Raw genomic sequence first — 20,005 nt, 5'->3', positions numbered from 1 at the left:
TGGATGTAATTGACAGCTCTGCCACTGATCTTGATTGGTTCCATTTGCTGTATATATTGCAAATGGTTTAATGAGCTGCTCCCTCTAAATTGTGGTCACTTGGGGTAAAATGGAAGAAAATAATAATTACCGTATTTTCACGAATATAAGGCGCACCTAAAAGTCTTCTTTTTTTTTTCAAAAGCTGACCATGCGCCTTATAATCCAGTGCGCCTTATATATGGATCAATATTGAGCCGCAACAGGTCTCGCTATCGGTGACCCTGCACGATCAGTGAGCGCATGCGCAGAAGATCCCGCCATCTTGGATCGCTAGCAAATACTCATACTTTACCTCAGAGAAAATAATAAAACAGCTGTTTATTCATTTTGGGAGTGAATGGAGTTGTCAGAAAGCTGGTTTGTAATCTATTAATAAAGTTTGACTGACCTATCTGACTGTTTTGTTGACATTCCCTTTAGCGCAGCACCATCTAATGGATGCATAACGTAACCCCAGCCTCTCCTGTCGCCCCTTATATATGGAAAAGGTTTTAAAATATGTCATTCATTGAAAGTGCGCCCTATAATGTAGTGCGCCTTATAGTGAGGAAAATACGGTAAATAAAGATGCTGGCCCACCAGGCATCTGCCCTATAGGCCAGATGAGCAGTCCTGCTGCTATCTTGACCTTATTTTTGAGAGACAATATTGCTGCAAAAAATTAGCAACATTTGATTTAGATAGTAGAGAAACGTATTTGCCCACAAGACAGGGTTTGTGCACCCTTCATTTAGACTAGATCTTACTTCCAACCGACTATTAATTTGTCTGTAAACTTTGTTTTCGATCATTTCTGGTATCTGTCTCATCATCAGTCTTTTTTTTTTCCTAAGTTGGCTTCAAAATGAAATCATTGCTTACAAATCATCTGGCCTTGTCTTTCCGAAAGGCATACAATGCCATTATGTGAAAGTAATTGCAGGCAATTAGACATTATTGCTCTATTAAGATTTCTCATCTCCCTGCTCTTATGAAGACAGATTGCACACGCATTCACACTTTGTCATCTGGTTGATGAATCAGGTCAGAGAAACAACGCCAGGGAATTAAAAATCACTGTACAATTTTGTATGCAGAGCAAACTCGTGGCCCCGTTCGCTTTTATTATTTTTATTGTCACCTGGTCAGTCAAACATAACTGGGTTTGATTGTGAAATGTGGAATGCAGTACTTCTACCATAAGGCTCAAAAGTAGAGAGAGTGCTTTGCAAAGCAAAGCAGGTCTTATTATTATTCATTGCACATATTCTTTGTTATGGTGCTGCTTGTGGTGCAATGCAATACCTCAAACCGAGCTTCTTTATTTCAAATCATGTTTTATGCTAGCCTAACAGTTGTTACCATATTAGCATTGTAGCAATTCTCATGAAAGTGAAACTATCGAGCAAGATCTTGACAAAATGAATGGTATAATTTTGTTATATTTACATATAATTTTTTTTATAGGCCTACTTTGGTTGCCATCTTGCTGTAAAGTTGCATTCAAACTGTTAGCATGTAATTGTTAGCAAACTTTAGCATTATAGTCGTTATGACTGTATATTAGCATTCTGTTGCTAATAGTTACCGTACACAACAAATACACAAAAAAACTCAAACTTATATTAAAACTAGAGCTGTCAAACGATTAATTTTTTAAATCAGATTAATCACATCATAGAATTTTGATTAATCATGATTAATCACTGACTTAAAAGTTTTTTTCCCCAACATTTTGCCCGCTGCACACGCTCATCCTGCTTTTTCTAATCAATTAATTATTTGCATAATTTAAAATGGGGAAGAAATGACCTACGGCATATGTAAACATTTATTAAATGCTTTACTTTAAAGCATGTAGTTATGTTTATTGCTCAAACTCCAACAGCTACCTTTAACGTAACCATCCACTTTCGGCTAAAAAGGATCATCTGCGATCAAAATTAATAGTGTGATTAATCTGTGTTAATACAATGATTAATGCGATAATTTTTTGTGATTAATTAATTAGTTGACGCTTTAACTTTGACAGCACTAATTAAAACTAATACAAACTATAATAAAACAGCCTTTTTGGGGGAAAAAAACTGAAATAAAAACTAACAAACCCGCTAAAAAAACTAAACTCAGAAATGAGGCTCTAACTGTAATAAAAACGTCTATGCACACAGATCAATGAGTCAGTTAGAACCCACAAGTCTTTTTGCTTTTCCTCTGCACAGCTTATAATGATGAATTTTAATGATGACCAGTGGTTGCATGAGTGTGTTCAGTTGAGGCAGAGAATAAATTATTTGATTTAGTTGTAGGCACAGCAAATGGTGCTTTGAGGGTGATCACATGCTTGGTACAGACAAAGTGTAATTAAAAGTTAGCGCTTCTGCAAACTTTCGCAATATCGTTTTGTTTTCTCCCTGTCATGTATTGAATGAATCCTTTTATACTTCTGTTTTAATAAATAAAAAAAATTAAAAAAAAAATCAAGCAATTTTGGGAGGTATTAATTTGACAAGTGGTGTGGTGGTTTGGTGAAAAAATTAAAAATAAACAAAAAACTAGATGTTGCAAAGGCAGGATGCTTCTCGGGCGATGACAAAATAGTATTACAGTAGTAATGATCCTAATTAAAAAATTATATTTATTTTAAAATGGAAGTACCTCTCTCCATGTACTCTACTCCAAGTTAATTGAGTGATAGCACTATTTAAAGTTATTTTACCACCGTAAGAAAGTTTTAAGCCATTTTTATGGATGAATCTGACTAAGACTGATTACTGTAATTAGTTATGAGGTAAGTATGGTAGCGTATGTATTTACACATTTGAACGCACCTGTCGGCTATATGCTTTTTTTTTGTTTTTTAAATTTTTATGAAGTTTTTCAGCTTCCTTTCTTAACGTCGCTTATGTATCTGCTGGCAGCTTTCAAACGTAAATAACTGCATATTAAACTGTTAATCCTTACTTCCTACCATATGGCACATGCTTTGAATTCTAAAACACATTTGTTGTGAGTCAAATCACACCATATTGTACGTCGTAGCTCTGTTTATAGCAATATTAATGCACATAATGCAGAAAATATATACTGTAAAAACAACCAAGTACATTTTTAATTAGCAATACATCCAGGTAAGCATCAAAAATGCCTGTTAAAACTCATATTTATGCATATATGTATATAGGTGTGAGTGACAATACATCAAGGATGGTAACTCTGCCTCAAATGGTTCTTTGATGGTATCATTGTTAGTGAATGGTGGCAGATAAGCCAGCCAGACTAAAGCGTAAAATGAGATTTCATACAAGATACTGTATCAAACCTTCTCTCTTTACAAAAAGAAAATAATGTTCAAGCATGATTGAGTCCACCAGAAAGGAATTAATTACCGAGCAGGTTATGTTTGCTAGCATCATTTCTTAAACGAAGGACATGTGCTTGCGGAAGCACGTCACATCCATTCACGAACGGCAGAAATCACTGCTGCTGTTGCATGCGTGCCGCTCAATATAATGAGCTTGCTAACGCGTCTCCAGCAAAACATTAATTTCATTTGACTAGCGGACACACATTACCGGTAACTCATTTTGCCAACCTGAATAGAATACTAAAAATGGAATATGATTTTGGATCAAATAGAGGGAATGGCCACATTATGTGGGCATGGTTAGCCGAATGCTTTCATATAACAGTGTAAATGTATTGTTTGTTTCCTCATAATAACCTCAAATAATGGCAACAAAAGTGAGTACACCACAAAGTGAAAATGTCCAAATTTAATATAGTTTGTCATTAAGAATCATGTGACCCGCTTACGTTACAAGCAACAAAAGTGAGTATACCCCTGTTGAAAAAATGCCCATGTCAATATTTTGTGACATACAGGACTCAGAAAATTTGAATATTGTGATAAAGTCCATTATTTTCTGAAATGCAATTAAATAAGCAAAAATGCCATACATTCTGGATTTATTACAAATCAATTGAAATATTGCAAGCCTTTTCATTATTTTAATATTGCTGATTATGGTTTACAGCTTAAGAAAACTTAAATATCTGATCTCAAAATATTAGAATATTTACTCAGACCAAGTAAAAAAAAAAAAAAAAAAGCCATAATCAGCAATATTAAAACAATAAAAGGCTTGCAATATTTCAGTTGATTTGTAATGAATCCATAATGTATGGCATTTTTGCATTTTAAGTGCATTAAAGAAAATAACGGACTTTATCACAATATTCAAATTTTCTGAGACAGTCCTGTACTCATATTTTTTTGGCATCTTACTGTTTTCTTGAAATTTATTGTTCACATAAACTCAAAAGTATTTTCTTACATTTATGAAAGACCTGACTCATTGCACTTTATGACAATTCAAAATATTTTGAATTATTTATATTTGAAATTATTTAATTATTATGAAAACATTTATCTCATCCATGTTGATTTTGCTGTGATTATAACATGTTATTTTCATTTAAAAACAAAAAAATATATACATCATTTAAGCAGCACTACCTCTGCAAAATTTAATTTGAAATGTAATGTTTGTGGAGGTTTTTTTTTTATCATTATTATTATTTTTTTATCATGCCCTTTTATATTTAAGAAGAATTGATGTTCCATAATTAATCAATATCAGATTGAACTGGAGTGAATTGAATTGGAAAAAAATCTGAATCAAATCAAACCGAACTCTTGTGAATCGAAATCAAAATCAATTGAGGAAATTTGAATCGATACCCAGCCCTTATTAAAATGTCATTTAACATAATGACAAAAAAAAAAAATGGTGAGAGGTACTCGCCCATTCCTAATATCATACTCGCAGAACTCTTGAGAAATATTTAATACAAATATATTTCTGTTACTCCAAACGAGCTAACAATGAAAAACAAAACAAACAAAAAAACAAAAAAAAAACAAAGAGGATTTTCTGAAGAAAACAGCACGCTTAATTTAATGCTATGTGTCAAATGAACTACATTAAAAGCAAACATGTCTCACAGATGACAGCTTAACATCATGATAAGATAAAGGTGACGTCTCGCTGCCCTTTTGTACCGATACTGTGCGCTCAAGTTCAGGAGCAGCAACAACAAGCAGCCATCAACAATGGTTTATTTTTAATCCTAAAGGAAAACACAAAACCCCTTTCCACTGTATTGTACCGTTTAAAGCCTTTTTTGAACATCTTCCCTCTCCCTTCTAACGCGGCAAAATCCTGTCAGTCACCCAAAGTGAATGTGACTCATATTGACAGATGATGTGTGTATCCATCAGCGGTACAGCAGGGCAGCGCAGGACTTTAATGCCAGTTATCTTAATGGATGGACTGTCGTAGCACAAGAGTGAAACTCCTTGCTAAGTGCAGTTATGTGTATAAACTGCTGCAGTATAAAAGGAATGCAGTGCACTATGGCCCACTCACTGTTAAAAATAAATACACTGGTTCAGGAGGGCTGAACTATATAAACCTTACAGAAATATAGTTATTTTATCACAGTGATGTTTCCAATGTTTTACATTGCCATGTGATTGATTTATTTCTCATTATAAAGAATTGCCTCGAAGCAGCATATAATATAAGCTATCAGAATCAGATTTACTGGCCATATTTAAACACAAGGAATTTATTTTCACAGTCACTACACAAATAAGAAACACGAAATATAGCCAAAAGGGGGCAGAACAGGAAACCTGGCGGTTCGCTAGTTAGTGACCCAAATTTCTTATAAGTAGTCAGTATGGACCTGGGAAAAAAAAAAAAAAAAAGTGTATTTGTTTTATCACTTGAGCCAGTCCAACATAATTTTGCTCAATCAGAATTGTTTTACTTGTCTTGAAAATATTTGGACAATTCAGTCATAATAGTTAACACGCGAAGAAATGTGCTCCACTGTAAAAACAGACAAATTTGAAGTTGATAAGTGGATGATTCTTTAGCATATTAACTAAGGGTATTTAAAAAAATCGATTCCGCAATATTACAGCGCACAATTCTCGAATCGATTCAAAAGGTGGCCGAATCATTTTTTAAACATTCATTTTTGATGGAAAAATATTCAACAAAATGTCTTACTTTCGGTTCAAACCTTAAGCATGAAAGAATGCTATAGTAATGGAACATTAAGCCTTAATATTTTTATTTCAATGCTGTTCAAACATGAAACAGATTACAACCTGTTTGTTAAATACAGTTGCTCACAGTTATAAGACTGAAGTTTCAGATAAATAAATAACATTTTCATACAAATCTTACAGTGTACAGATTACTGATTAGTATTTTCTAAATTTGAGTAAAAAAAAAAAAAAAAAAAAAAAAAAAATCGGTACGGGGCAATTCACAACCCTAATATTAACTGTTTGATTGTGCAACAAATTCCGCTAGACTTCATACTGGTCGTGATTTTCTGCTTAGTAAAACTGTTCAGTTTTCATCCACTAGGGTGTGCTAACTCATAATGGACAAATGAAGCTTCATGAAGCACTTGTGATAGATATTTTTTGACTCTTCTAAATGGCACTCTTAGTTTAAAGATGCAGTGGAAATGTAACCAATTTCCATTGCACTCACTTTTATATTTAAACCAAGAGCACCATCTAGAGGAGTAAATAAATATTACAAGTGCTTCATGAAGCTTCATATTCCCATCACTAGTGCTAACACACCTTGCTAAATATTTAGCAACGATTGCTTCCTATGAATTGGTATTTTCTGCATGGTTTGTTTTATGATATACAAAAAGGCAAAGGGCAAGGTTAAAAAGTTTGCATGTTTACATATTTATATAATTAAATAATAGTTATACAATACTTGTAAAGTCTGAATGATTTGTTTACATTGAGATGTCTTTTTTTCCTCCGAGTGATTTGCTTCGTCTTGAAAGGTTTATCTTCCCGTCTCTGCTTGAACTCGGCGAGGCCCTGTTGAGGCTGAGTGACATCGAGCTCTCGGTACGTGACACATTGTTGAGCCTTGCCTGCACAAGGCAATTCTTTTGGAGATTTGTATTCATCCCGGCCTCTTTTTTTGCCCTCTTCGCCGAGCTGCACGTTCCAAGCAAATGGATTGCACTTGTCGTCAATTACAAAGGAGTTTATGTCATACCGTGTCCTCAAAGTGGCTTGTTAAATCGCAGCTTGAACGGAGGGAAAAAAAAAGTGACGTTTTTAATGACTTTCTGAGAGTTCTTAAAAAAGAAACTTTACAAGGCAATTTTCCCCAGCACATCGAGCGCTGCATAAAACCGTTTCCATGTGCACCCTTCAGCTGTTGTACTCAACTTCCTTTGCCCCACTTTACACTTTCCCTCCAATGCGATCGGTCTACCTGCTTCTTTAGCCAGCGGAGCATGTGATTGGCCGGCATTAATGGTCTTAGTGTAATGCAGCAGCATCCGTCTCAGGCTCGCAAGAAGGTATAAAATCCAGTGAGGAAGAGAACTGAGGGGGATTAAGCGTAATAAAGCTACAGGTCATGATGGAATAAGTGCCAGACTATCAGCTTTGCAAGGTCCTTCTGCACATTTTCAACCTTAGCTTTTATTCTGGTGAGAGTTCCAATATTATGCATGATCTGTGTGGTAAGACGAGCGGACTAAACTTCCTTAACTCATTCAGTGCCATTGACGGCTATACACGTCAAAGTAGGGCTGTGCAATTAATTGAAACTCAATTATAATTTCAATTATTACACTCCACAATTACAAAATCAGCATAATCGCAAAGTAAAAAGATTATTGAGTTGTTTCAATTTATACATTTGCACCTTTTTTTTATTTTTAAATAACTAATTTGATCAATTTTGTTTCATCCAAAAGGAACTTGCATAAATATAGTGTTTCAAATAACTTTATTTGTCTTAATATTTTTTTTAATGTTTTTTATGTTTATAAATGTTCTTGTTTTGTACCAAAAATAAAAATAAAAATTGCCCTACTGCACAGTGCATATGCTGCACTCCAACTTTCACGTTTTTGCCAACATAAATAAATATATATTATTATAAATTCTGTTTGGTCCAAAACTTAATGATAGTGTTTCTATTTTATTTTTTTTAAATTTGGTCCTAATATTTTTAAACGCTTAAACATTTTCTTGTTTTGTGCCAAAACATAAATAACCGTTTGAATAATCGTGATTTCAACAATTGCCAAAATAATCCTGATTATTATTTTTCCCATAATCGAGCAGCCCTACGTCAAAGATCCATTTTTACTGGGCTGGCAGTGAATGAGTTAAAAGACCCTGAAAAGACTTTTTAAATCCATTTGGAATACTTTGTTTATCCCACAGTTCAGCAGTCGTGATTGTGAAGACATACAATATGAGTCAGCATGTTATTCAATTTCTATAAACAAAAGATTTACATTTGGTTGGTGCTGATGTACTACCATCTCAGAAAATGTTAATCAGAATCTAAATTTTTTGAGGTTGTCTGTCTGTGAAGGTGTAATAGCTCTCCATAGCGTTAAAAAAAATGTATTAAAGAGAATGAAATGATTTATTAGGGAGTAGAAAGTAGATATTATTAATAAACAGAGACACAAAGACATCAGCGGTGTAATAAAATGAAACCGATGAAACAGAACCTGGCTGGTCAGCCCATACTACGTGTTGCGAGACTGGGAATGAGAATTCTGGCTTTTTAGAGGAAGTTTGTTAGTTTTTGTTTTTATTTTTCTGAAAATGCTTCATTTTAGTTTTGTTTTTTTATTAGTGTTAGTATTAGTTTTAGTTTTTTTTTAATATATGGAGTGTTTGTTGAGTGTAATATCTTATAAATAATAACTAATAAATATTCGCTTGAATTACTTAATTTTAGCTAGTTGACTATGTAAAAATATATTCAACGTAAATAGATATTTCTGATCAAATATCAATATGATCGCTGATAGGCCAAAAAAAACAAATCCTGATCGTGTAAAGCCCATTATAAATGTAAGCTGTTGTTTCAGTCGGTTTTCACCTTTATCACTTTTAAAAAAAATGTTTTTGCAATTTTTGTTTGTTATCTCATTACTTTTTGCTAACTATAATAAACTTGCCGTGCAGTCATTGGCCCAAATCAAATAAGGTATAGAATCTCGGAATGTGGGCTAAAAGAGCTTACAGTTTTCTGTGTAAAGACGTAGTGATAGAAAATCTTCCAAGTCACATCATTAACCACACCCTGGTTCCAACTGTGGTGTTCTCACACGGTATCGAAGTATTTGCTTCACCCTTACTTAAAATATCCAGTAAATGACTTCACAATGACATCATTAGATGATAAAATTTCCTCACACGCAATGAATTAGTAAGTTTGCACCTGGCAGCCATTGGAGTAGTTTAATTTTAAGTCTACTTTCACCCAAGCCTTTAAATACGGCTGTATGCCCGTGTGATATCCTTTTTCTGAGCATAAACATATCAATTTTAACTAACAGAGCCCGGACATTGATTGCTATTCTTTTTTTCAACAGTATATTGTCGCCTGGTTCATTGAGGCCAACTTGTCACAGTTTGTCTCTTTTTACAGGCCAACATTGACAGAACACTAAAGCAAGATAAACGTGGCCTTTTGGGGGGAACAACCGTTTTTTTTAAATGTTGTTCATCATGTCTGTTTCTCTCCGTTGGTTTTATATATATATATATATATATATATATATATATATATATATATATATATTATTATTTTTAAGTCACTGTATTAACTGAAAATCATGCAGCCCCTCTTCAAACCTCAATCAAGCTTTATTTGTGTAGCACTTTACATACATCAAGTGTTCATCTTAATATAGCATTTGAGTGCAAAATATTGCCAACAGTTTGTTTTTCTGCTTGTTTTTCTTGTTCCACTTTGGCGTCCTACCATAATAAAACTCTTATATTATCCACACGGGGAGCTTGTGTTTATGCAGACATTTAGATCTGCTCTTCTTTCTTAAATTAAACATCATTAAGGTTTTGATAAGAGCAGAGTGGATGTGCATTGCACTGCCCAAGGGGACAGACCTTTACAGAATATGCGCTTAAACGTGAAAAATCAGATTTCTAGATAAAATTAATTAGTGTTTTCAACCAGCATTAGAATTTGCCTGTGTGAAATAGTCCACAGCTTCCAAATGACATTTGTGGCATAGATTGTGTTGAAGTTCATGTTTGTCAGTACATTCAACTATACAAAAAGTTGAGTCAGTTCAACAGGACAAGTTCTGCAAACTCCCTGCAGCAGCAATGCCCTTGTTAGTTGGAATGTTGAAAACATTGTACTGAAGCCAGCACTTTCTACCTTCAAAGAGTACATTTTCTCTGACATTCTGCACACTATTGTGTTTAACTATAACCCAAACCTGGCTTGACACGCTTTCTTTAAACATTTCTAATTAACCTTTCGGGTTAACAAAAACGGAACATATTTTGACACATTTGCGGGTTTCAGAATTTGGAATCTGACTGGGTATTTAATAATCATAGATTCTAAATTGAGACAAATAGTTCAAAAAAGATCAAGCAATAATCTCAGAAGAAAAACAAAGTCAACCTTGACAGAATCCGAACTGTGAAATGGTCTTTTGGGTTTAGATTTAGTTTAGTTTCTCTTTGTTTACCAAGACGTTTAATGTGGCATCTTGTTGAGCATTCACAAACACTCGCCGTAATCTATTTCTAATGGGATGTAATTTGGAGGTCAGGTCATGTCTGCGCCTCCTCATCAACTTGTTAAATCACACTCTGGAACACATTCAAAATATAAATGCTTTATGATAATTAGGCTTGCTGCTCAAACAAGCCAGCCTGCCTGGCATGCGTGGTTAGAACAATTTGAACTCACTTAAGTATATAAGAACAGGGAATACATCATATTTGAAATGTATTCTTTGAATTGGTCTTTGAAAAGAAAGCGACAGGTTGCCTCCAATCAACCAGTGTCATTAAAGTGTTGACAGCAAAACAACACACACAAATGCCCTTTCCTATCAACAGAACAAACCGAATGTGAAAACAGTCTCAAACTGGCACTTTTCTGTGATTAGATCACATAAGCCAGAATTGCTGGAAACAAATAGAAATGGACAAATTCATATTCCAAGTCCCCAGGTTCTTGGCAAATAAGTGCATTTGCTCGGAAAATAATAAATGGGGAGTTACAGAACTAGATGAAAATGTTCCTTAGCCATAGCCACAACTAACTAACTAACTAACCAACCCCAACTACAGTAACACTAATTAACTGACGAAACGCAACTAACATTAACTAACAACATAACTAAACCCAACTAACCGAAAGCCCAACTAATCTTAACTCATTTGCTCCCAATAACGTGTAAATACGTTTTTTTTTTATGTTGTAAGTGTCCCAAAGACGTATTTATACGGGGGTTTTTTTGTTTGTTTTTTTATGGTAGAACATACAGAAGGCTTTGATGCAGCCTCTCAACTGCAAAGAACGGTTGCAGAAATTGTAGTTATTACACAAACGGCCAGCAGGTGGCAGCAGAGCAAAGGAGATCAACCAGGGCCATCTAGAAAAAAAAGCTAAATTACTTACAATTTTAAATAGATGTGTGAAATTGATGAAACTTAGCTCTCTTCTAATGCTAATTGCTGCAAAACGGAAACAGATAGAAACATCCTTTTTTTTCTGATGAAAGAAGAGACTAATCTTTCTTTCTTTCTTTCTGGTAGGTTCCATGCTTTTAAGGCAATTGAACACAATATTCTGTGGGACTTGCAAAATCAGTCAAAATCCAGTAAAACAGCCGGGAGCGAACGGGACTGCTTCTGTGAAAACGGCTGGGAGTGAATGAGTTAATCAACTGACAAAAACAACTATCCCTAATTAACTGCATCAATGTAACCAAAGCTAGATAGCTAATTAGCTAGTAATTAAATAGCTAACTAACTAGCTAACCATAACCACAACTTTTGATACACTTTGTAATAACTGTCTCTGCAGTACTCAATCTGAATAGTCCGTCACGTCACAATTTTTCAGTCAAATGAGTCAGACATCAATCATGTTTTGGATTGTTCTGGCTCAGGGGAAGTATGTACTGCACTCAATGCCAATCCAGCGTTTACATTAACCTTTAGCATGCAATTACTGAAATGAAAGGTCACCTAAGACACTCAATACACCTTATTTCAATGCAATAATTGAAATACAACAGTTGTAGCGCACAGCTGTTGAACAAAACAAGCTGTTTTTCGTTGTTTTATTTGTGGGTTTTGGGTGTGAGATTATGGAGATGATTGGGGTTGTTCATCCCCCCTACAGTCATTACAGCATTTAAACACTCTGGCAGATGTTGTTTTGGTTGGTGCGATGAACTCACCAAAGTTTGAGATGGGGATTGGGTGACATTATGCAATTTATACATTTGAGGGTAGATCGGAATAGTTAGCCTAAATTGGGAAAGGGCTCATTTTGTAAAATGAATGGAATCTCATTTATTGGAGAAGGCAGACAAAGGTTGCTAAATTTGACTAGTATTCTTCACAAATGGAACATACCGCCCCCATCAAGTAAGATTTTTTTTTTTTTTTTTTCCTCTTGACTGGTGACAGAGCCAACAGATTGTATGCTATGGCCCTGGATGTAGAGGTGTCGAGACTTAGCAAATGGTCACTGGAGGCCACTGCGGATAAAGCAGGATGCAGCTGCAATTTCACAAGCAGGTGGAGTGATGATGAAAGGCTCTGAACTCCAGATGGCAGACATCATGCAGAGATTCTTCCCTATCACGCAAGCATGGCGGTCAGGTGGGGGACAGCACTGACAAGAATGACAACTCTATCAGGACAAAAGCCTGCTATGGTAAAAACCAAAGTTGTGTGATATCCTCCAGAGAATAGCTGTGACAAGAATCTGAAAAATTCCTGTGATCTACACGTGTGGGAGGGTTTCAAGTGTATTCTACACACCACAAAAGTTAGTGCGACCAGATTTTCAAAATTAAAAACCCGGACAATATGCTTTTGCTAAAAATCAAATATAGAATAAATTCTCACCGGGAACTATTTCTAACTTGTCAATCTGGTGACTGGTGGTTGTGCTATTACTTTAGCAAAAGGTAAAAGCTAACTTGGTTGACATTTCAACAGCGCTAAACTGATTGATGGATGGTTGGCCTACAGCCGATTCTAATGTGTTCTATGTATGCATGTTTTTAACCCTTTGACTGCCAAAAACGTTTAATAACGATGACTAAAATCACGATGTATGCCGCCATAAACGTTAAATTATGTCAACTATGTTTTTTGTTGTTTTTTTTTGTTTTTGTTTTTTTAAATCAATGTGAAGTGTTAAGTGCAGCGCTGCCTGGTCAATAGGTTGCGGAATCAAAAAACACCCACTTACTATGGCCAGCAGATGGCAGCATTGTATCTCTTTTCAATGGGCTCAAGGTGTATAAAATTACAGTGAAACATGACCAAATCTGACAAAATAGAACGTTTTCAAGGATGACATGAATGATCAAAGCCTTTGTTACATTTAATCAAATTCACAGAGCGTCACCAAACAAAAAAATATATATATTAGTGTCAAAAGTACTGTGGCGAAAATGTATTTTTTCACAAAAAAGCTTGTTTTCTCAAATTACATATTTTCAAATGGTGATTACTAAAGAACAGAATAAGTTAGAAACATACTGAGAGAATGGAACGCAATCTTTCATGTGGTACCCACCAGGATTATGTAGTAAAAGTACACAATATTAGTTAAATTGATTGAAATCGGCTGGCACGGTCGGGGTTGTTTTTTGGATAACGTGTGGCAGTAAAAGAGTTAATTAAATGTACTGAAATTAAGTCAACAAAATAAACATTTATGGCTGAGAGATGAATAGCCAGTGAAATTTGGGAAATTGTGTTTTATACAACTTGATTTGAAATGACTCAAACCTTCATCTATCCCAGCAGATGATCTGAGAATGTTGTGTAAATGTGTGAATGAAATCTTCACAGTTACAGTATGCTGACAAGTTAGGATAATCTATTGAGTATTCCGATTTTGGAGCCCACAGACAAAACTGCATGTTGAAGTGTGGCTTTTAATTTGTGGTCCAATTTTCAAACTTCTATCTTTGATGCACTGTCAATCATCGATCCATACAGCTGTCAACGTTCCACACCCCGCGCTTTCCTTATGGAAACTTTGCATGCAGTTGAATGAAGCGGACAAGAATGGACAACGGCATTTAAGATAGACGGGTTGTCAAAAATTGGAAGACGGAACCTTAGTTGACCCTTTCAAAAGCAGACAGTGCAAGGAAGCCTCACTGTCTTTTAGTCATTTCTGAGGTGACAGCTGTGTTGGAATATAAATGAAGTGTGGGTGTATGTGTGTGTCTGTATTTCTGGATCTAAAAAAAAAAATGACGTTTCCAGACAGCACAGCGATAGACCCATTTCTGGCAGAAACGCAAGGAACCCTTTCAACCCCAAATCATTGAACCTGGCCAGACCCAAAAATGGCAACAATACTATTTTCCCAAGTGGGCTATGCAGTATTTGGCCAGTTTTTCAGGACCGCGGCTACAACAAAAAGCTGCTTCCAGATGGTGCTTCTATCGGCCTGCTTCCACCAGGACAATCAGTAAACTTCCAAATCCACACCAGGGGCCTTGGCCAGACTTGGCACATCATTCCAATTTTTCAGGTCAGCAACTGTTGCAAAATCTTTCTGGACACATTTGACACGAGCCCATTTTGGCCAGGCGTGCTGGGAGAATTTCCAAACTGAGGGTAAGGGTGCCCGTTGGGAACCCCCAGTTTGGAAACTTTTCATTTCCCAAAAATGATCCCACTAGTCCATGGCTACATTTTCCGCCAAATTCTCAGTTCATGGCTATCACAAATTTACATTTACAGATTTAAAAGTCCGATGCTGCACCACCAGGAAAGCTATGACTACATTTAAATACAGTCAATAACCCTTTTAAATCCATATTTCGGTAATATTGGGGTTTTGAAAGGCCATGTAAACTCGCCAAAACACTAATCTGTCATTACCCTTTTCTCCCCTAAATATTTGGTCTTGTAAACGCTATCGGGGTACCTCCTTTAAACGGAATATTGGTTTGTGTTGTGTGCATTTTCTATTCACAAGAAATTTTTGAAGTACAGTATGCATGGCGGCCATCTTACATTGCCACTTGCTAAGCAAGCCAAACTTGAATACATTGATTTCTCCATAGTGTTTTCATGTTATTTTCGATCTCTTCAGTGAAATGCCACATATGCCACAAATGACGCTACTTGCGGTCACACGGTGAGCAACCGTGGGGAATCGTGTGATTGGGTATCAACTAGCTGGCTGGACAGATTAGGGGCGGGGCTTTATTTCCAAAAAAACACTTGACATGCACGCAATCGTAAAACCAAATGGTCTGCCCAAGGCCATTGCTATGGGCGGGGCATTTGTTTTTCTGAGACGTGAGGCATTCAAGTCCATGCAAAAACAAAACAGAATAAGCAAAAGCCAAATGATGAAAGCATTTGTTAATGTTTTCTTTTCATGATTGTCTTTATATGACTGCTTTTATAAATGTTCTCTTCTATTGAATGCCCTTTGTATGTCTGGATCTGTAAATTGTCTCTTTTATTGATTGCCTTCATATGACTACATTTGTAAATCTTCTTTTTATTAATGGTCTTTGTATTTCCTATTAATTTTGGCACTCCTATGACTATGGAGTCACAGGAGTGCCAACATTAATAAGAATAAATGTTCTCTTATTGAATGCCTTTGTATGTCTGTATTTGTAAATGTTCTTTTATTGAATGCCGTTTTATGTCTACATAAGTAAATATTCTCTTTTATTGAATGTATTTATATATCTGCATTGGAAAATGTTCTTTTTTATTGATTGATTTTCTCTTTTATTGATTGTGTTAGTATTTTCTATTAATTTTGGCACTCCTGTAACTCCATAGGCCACCTTTGGAAAGGTGGGATGAGAGACTGTTGTACGAAAATAGTCATAAATATTCATATTTCCAGGGAGTACATTTCCAACTCACAAAACTGAAACATTGCATCCGTGGTGTAAGTGGTTGTAAAGAAACATGGGATTTAGTGGTATAGGTTTGGATATGTTGTTCCTTCATACTGGTTACAACACTAATCCATAATTGAAGTTCAACTTTACCACAAAAAAAAATGTATGATTCAAAGTGAAAACCACATTTTATCTCCAAATTGATCAGCAATACCAAAGACCTTAATTGTTGCCATGAGAATGAATGGAAATTCTCATTCTTGCAAAATGAAAGTAGCCTTGGTGGCGCACGCTCAGGCCTATTGTCTTCCACTCTCCTGCTTCAGACCCAAGGTTTTCCCCAAGGATTCGACTTTTGTTTCTTCCGCTTGATTTGAGTCTCTCCTGTGTGCCCCCTGGCAAACTGTTGTGAATGGATTCTCTTTGTCACTCTCCCACAGAGCTGGAAATAGTGAATCATTACATGGACCATTGTTGTTCAATGCACAGTCTCCCCAAATTGAGGGAATCTTGCAGACAATTTGTCACCTGTCTCTTTGCGGCCTCTTTAAATAGGTTCTTTTGGGACTGTCTGCTCCAGGCAGACGGATGTTACTCAACTGATTTTCAAGTAATTGTTTCAAAGTTCTGCCTTTACAAAGAAAATGTTTAGTTTTGACTGACAATGTCCCATTTTTAAAGAGCATGGAACAACACAGACTAAGATGAGCCAACAATTTGGCATATATTTCATTGTCTTGATGGACTTTATGATAAGTCTGAGTACCTCGCATGAACACGCGACCATCACGAGTAGGGTAGCCATACAATTCAGAACCACTTGTCAACCATGCTACCACTGGTTAGAAATATTTTAGTTATCTTCCCTTTAACATACAGGACTACTTGATGACTGTCACTAAGTTTCAAAAGTCACTATGCATGAAGTTTCTTTTTAATGAACACGTGTATCTTGCATCAGTGTTGTAATGTTGTTTACATGCTTGTCTCTTCAGTCTGTCTTGTTTTAGGGGAGCACCAACAGTGCTGACAAGCCAGCTAATTAGCTCGGTTTGGAAAATTTGTCACGAACAATGCTCATGGCGCCATTTTTGTGTTCAGCACTGCCTCAGCATGTCAAAGAAGAAAGGACAGATTGTTTTTTTTTTTTGCATGAAATTACCACTATAACTACTTTTAGATGTGTATAATATATAAATGTAAAGAATATTCTAGGTTGTGACGTATCATAAAAACATTGATACCAAAATATCGTTTTAATGGCAGTAAAATAGATTAAATGGAACAAATATTTTTAAAAGGAGATTTTTAATTGCTTGTATATGCATAATTCTGCTCAATCAAAACTGTAGTCAATCAAAAGTATAACACACTATAAAATATTCATAATTTTATAGTAGAAGCGTCCTCTAGTTTTATGATTGAGCATGCCAATTAAATCATAGTAATATTGGTGATAAGAGTGAGTTATAACGCACAATGCCTTGTTTCATTCCCTATTTACTCAATGAAAAAAAATCACATAGGCACAGGTCTATGATGATTAAGTAAAACAATAACATCACTGAATCAAAGTGGTATTATATCAAGGGTAACCGTAACATTGTGCAACACTAATTCATTATTTTAATGGATAATGATAATAGTGGGTAAATGGTTCATCACAAAAATCTCATGCAATTAAATTATATCATTTAGAAGCCATTTTCCTTGTCATGTGTAAGATGACCCTGTGGTTAATTATAGAACACAGGGTAATGGCGGATAATGACAGTTCCATCCTAGCAAAATGAAAAGCTGAAAAGGAAAGATACAGACTGTTCTCATAGAAATGTATGCGGTTCATTGCTAAAACTGTCCTTCAAAAAAACGTACCTCCACTTTAGAGCACATTTACATTATGGATTCTAAATAGTAGTCAGTTCTACCGTTTAGATGCGGCTGTGAATGTGAACCCAAATGTAAATTTGGAAGTAAATACGAAAGGAATTTAGCAGGTAGATTCCCTTTTAATGGGTTAATCATATGAATCGCTATGATAACTGTGTGATTGACGTATTGTATACATTGGGATGCTGGGACAAGAGTACTTTTGCCTCGGCTGTAGCTACATGTACTGTAAAGATATAATGCTTCCAGTGCTAATAACTCTTTCTGCAGTGTTTTATGAAATATGCTGCTGTTTTATTGCACCCGAGAAAAAGGAATCACGTGTGGTTTTTCAATGGACAGCAACAGTTGGTGTAAGATTATGTGGCTATGAATCATCTAGAGCGGCAATAACAATGCATAATAGCGAGGAGTCGTTCATTTCAATTGACATGACAGCATCACCGCCAAATGAGCTTCCCACGTGAGTTACTCAAGACAGAGTAACTCAGAAAATCATTCTGAATACACGTGAAGATGCAGGGAGAGACACATACACAATTAGCATCCTACACTTTTTTGCTAGCTCGAGGCTATCATCACCATCATGCACTCACTTCATCTCAACCCCCGAACGTCCTCATTTCCTCTCTCAACACAATCTGTGAGTTTCACAATAAGACATATTTTCACATGGTAATCACAATAATCACATTATTTTTCTTTTTTATACAAGCTTTTATAACCACTATTTTTTTCAGGCGAGATTAATGAGGACTCCTTACTTGGAAAGCCTGTATCGGGGGAATTCCAGTAGCAACGCAGCACACATACACGTCAAAATTTATCAGTAATAAAATTAATAATAATGCATATATTGGTGGAGACTGGAGTCAAGTTGTATTTTACAATTTTAAAAATGTGCAGAATTTCACAAGAGTTCATTCATGTTCAAGATTAGATAGCCCATAATATGAAAAGAAAAAATGCACTCACCTGTCACCAACATCTTACAAAATTTGTAAGATGTTGCATTTGTAATACAAATGCAATTATGCCATCTCGTGGCAGAAAAATGACCTCAACACAATATCCCACCTTCTTTTTTGTTTTACAGTACATCTTTTTAATTTTAACTCAATTTTATGAATTATTATGAAATTATGTATCAATGACTAAAAGTGTAGCCCATCTTTCTATTAGTTTAACATTTTTTGCCACGTTAATGTTAACAAGGGTATAAAAACCTAGGGAAAAATATAGTGTACATTTCATTGTACATCTAGAACAGATTTGTGATTAGTCGTGAATTAACTATTGAAGTCATGTGATTAATTACAATTAAAAATTTGTCATTTTATGCAATTCATTCGGACCTAAAAAGTACAGCAAATCTCTTGAACAACCCCAAAATGATTAGTTGTTCAGTTCAGATGCAGGATATTATATGATGAAAACGTTTATGGATGCATAAAGGCGAACCAGTAAATACGACAACTTTTTGGTCATCGTGCCAAAATAAAGATGCCCTTCACCTCGCACCAACCGTGCGCGGCCTCCCATGTTTGAAAGCGCTTGATGAAGTTACCTTGAGGATGACATTGTTGTGCTGCCAGCGCCGCTCTCCCTTGCAATGGGCCGGGGCCGACGGGTGTTTGCAGGCTATTCTCTCTGCACAATACAACGCCCTGTTAGTCTATTTACTCTCTCCTCCATCCCATACAGCCAGCCTATACTGCTGTAATGACTCAATTTCCCCCACCGCAATGGCTGCCCTTTAGGAATCAATAAAGTTAATCTTATGTTGCCTTACTTTATCTTGCTTTGGATCGCACGCTCATTAAGGTCTGCCACTTTCGCCGTATGGGGGCTCAAGAGAAGTTGTCCGGTTGCCTAAAAAAAAAAAAAAAAAAAAAAATGTCACAGGCTTAGCAATATCTGGTGACAGCTTGTTGATGTGATGTTGCTTGTCTGTTGATGTTTAACTCATTTGCTCCCAATTACGTATAAATACGTTTTTTATGTTCGAACTGTCCCAAAGACGTATTTATACGTTTTTTTGTTTTGTTTTGTTTTTATGCTAGAGCATACAGAAGGCTTTGATGCAGCCTCTCAACTG

General features: G+C 35.7%; 1 long non-coding RNA gene across 1 annotated transcript in view; it reads right to left on the bottom strand.

Annotated features, from left to right (window-relative positions):
* LOC144002005 (uncharacterized) overlaps positions 1-19,781 on the bottom strand; it is a 95,743-nt gene extending 75,962 nt beyond the window's left edge. The window contains exons 1-2 of the long non-coding RNA XR_013278645.1: positions 19,700-19,781; positions 19,475-19,557 (exon numbers count right to left, since the gene is read on the bottom strand). This is a non-coding gene — a long non-coding RNA (uncharacterized LOC144002005). The remainder of the gene's footprint in view (positions 1-19,474; positions 19,558-19,699) is intronic.
* Positions 19,782-20,005: the final 224 nt, after the last annotated feature.

Source organism: Festucalex cinctus, chromosome 15 (genome assembly GCF_051991245.1).
Source record: "Festucalex cinctus isolate MCC-2025b chromosome 15, RoL_Fcin_1.0, whole genome shotgun sequence".
In the NCBI taxonomy this organism is placed as follows: Eukaryota; Metazoa; Chordata; class Actinopteri; order Syngnathiformes; family Syngnathidae; genus Festucalex; species Festucalex cinctus.
The sequence above is the reverse complement of the archived record's forward strand: the minus strand, read 5'-3'. Positions and strand labels throughout refer to the sequence as shown.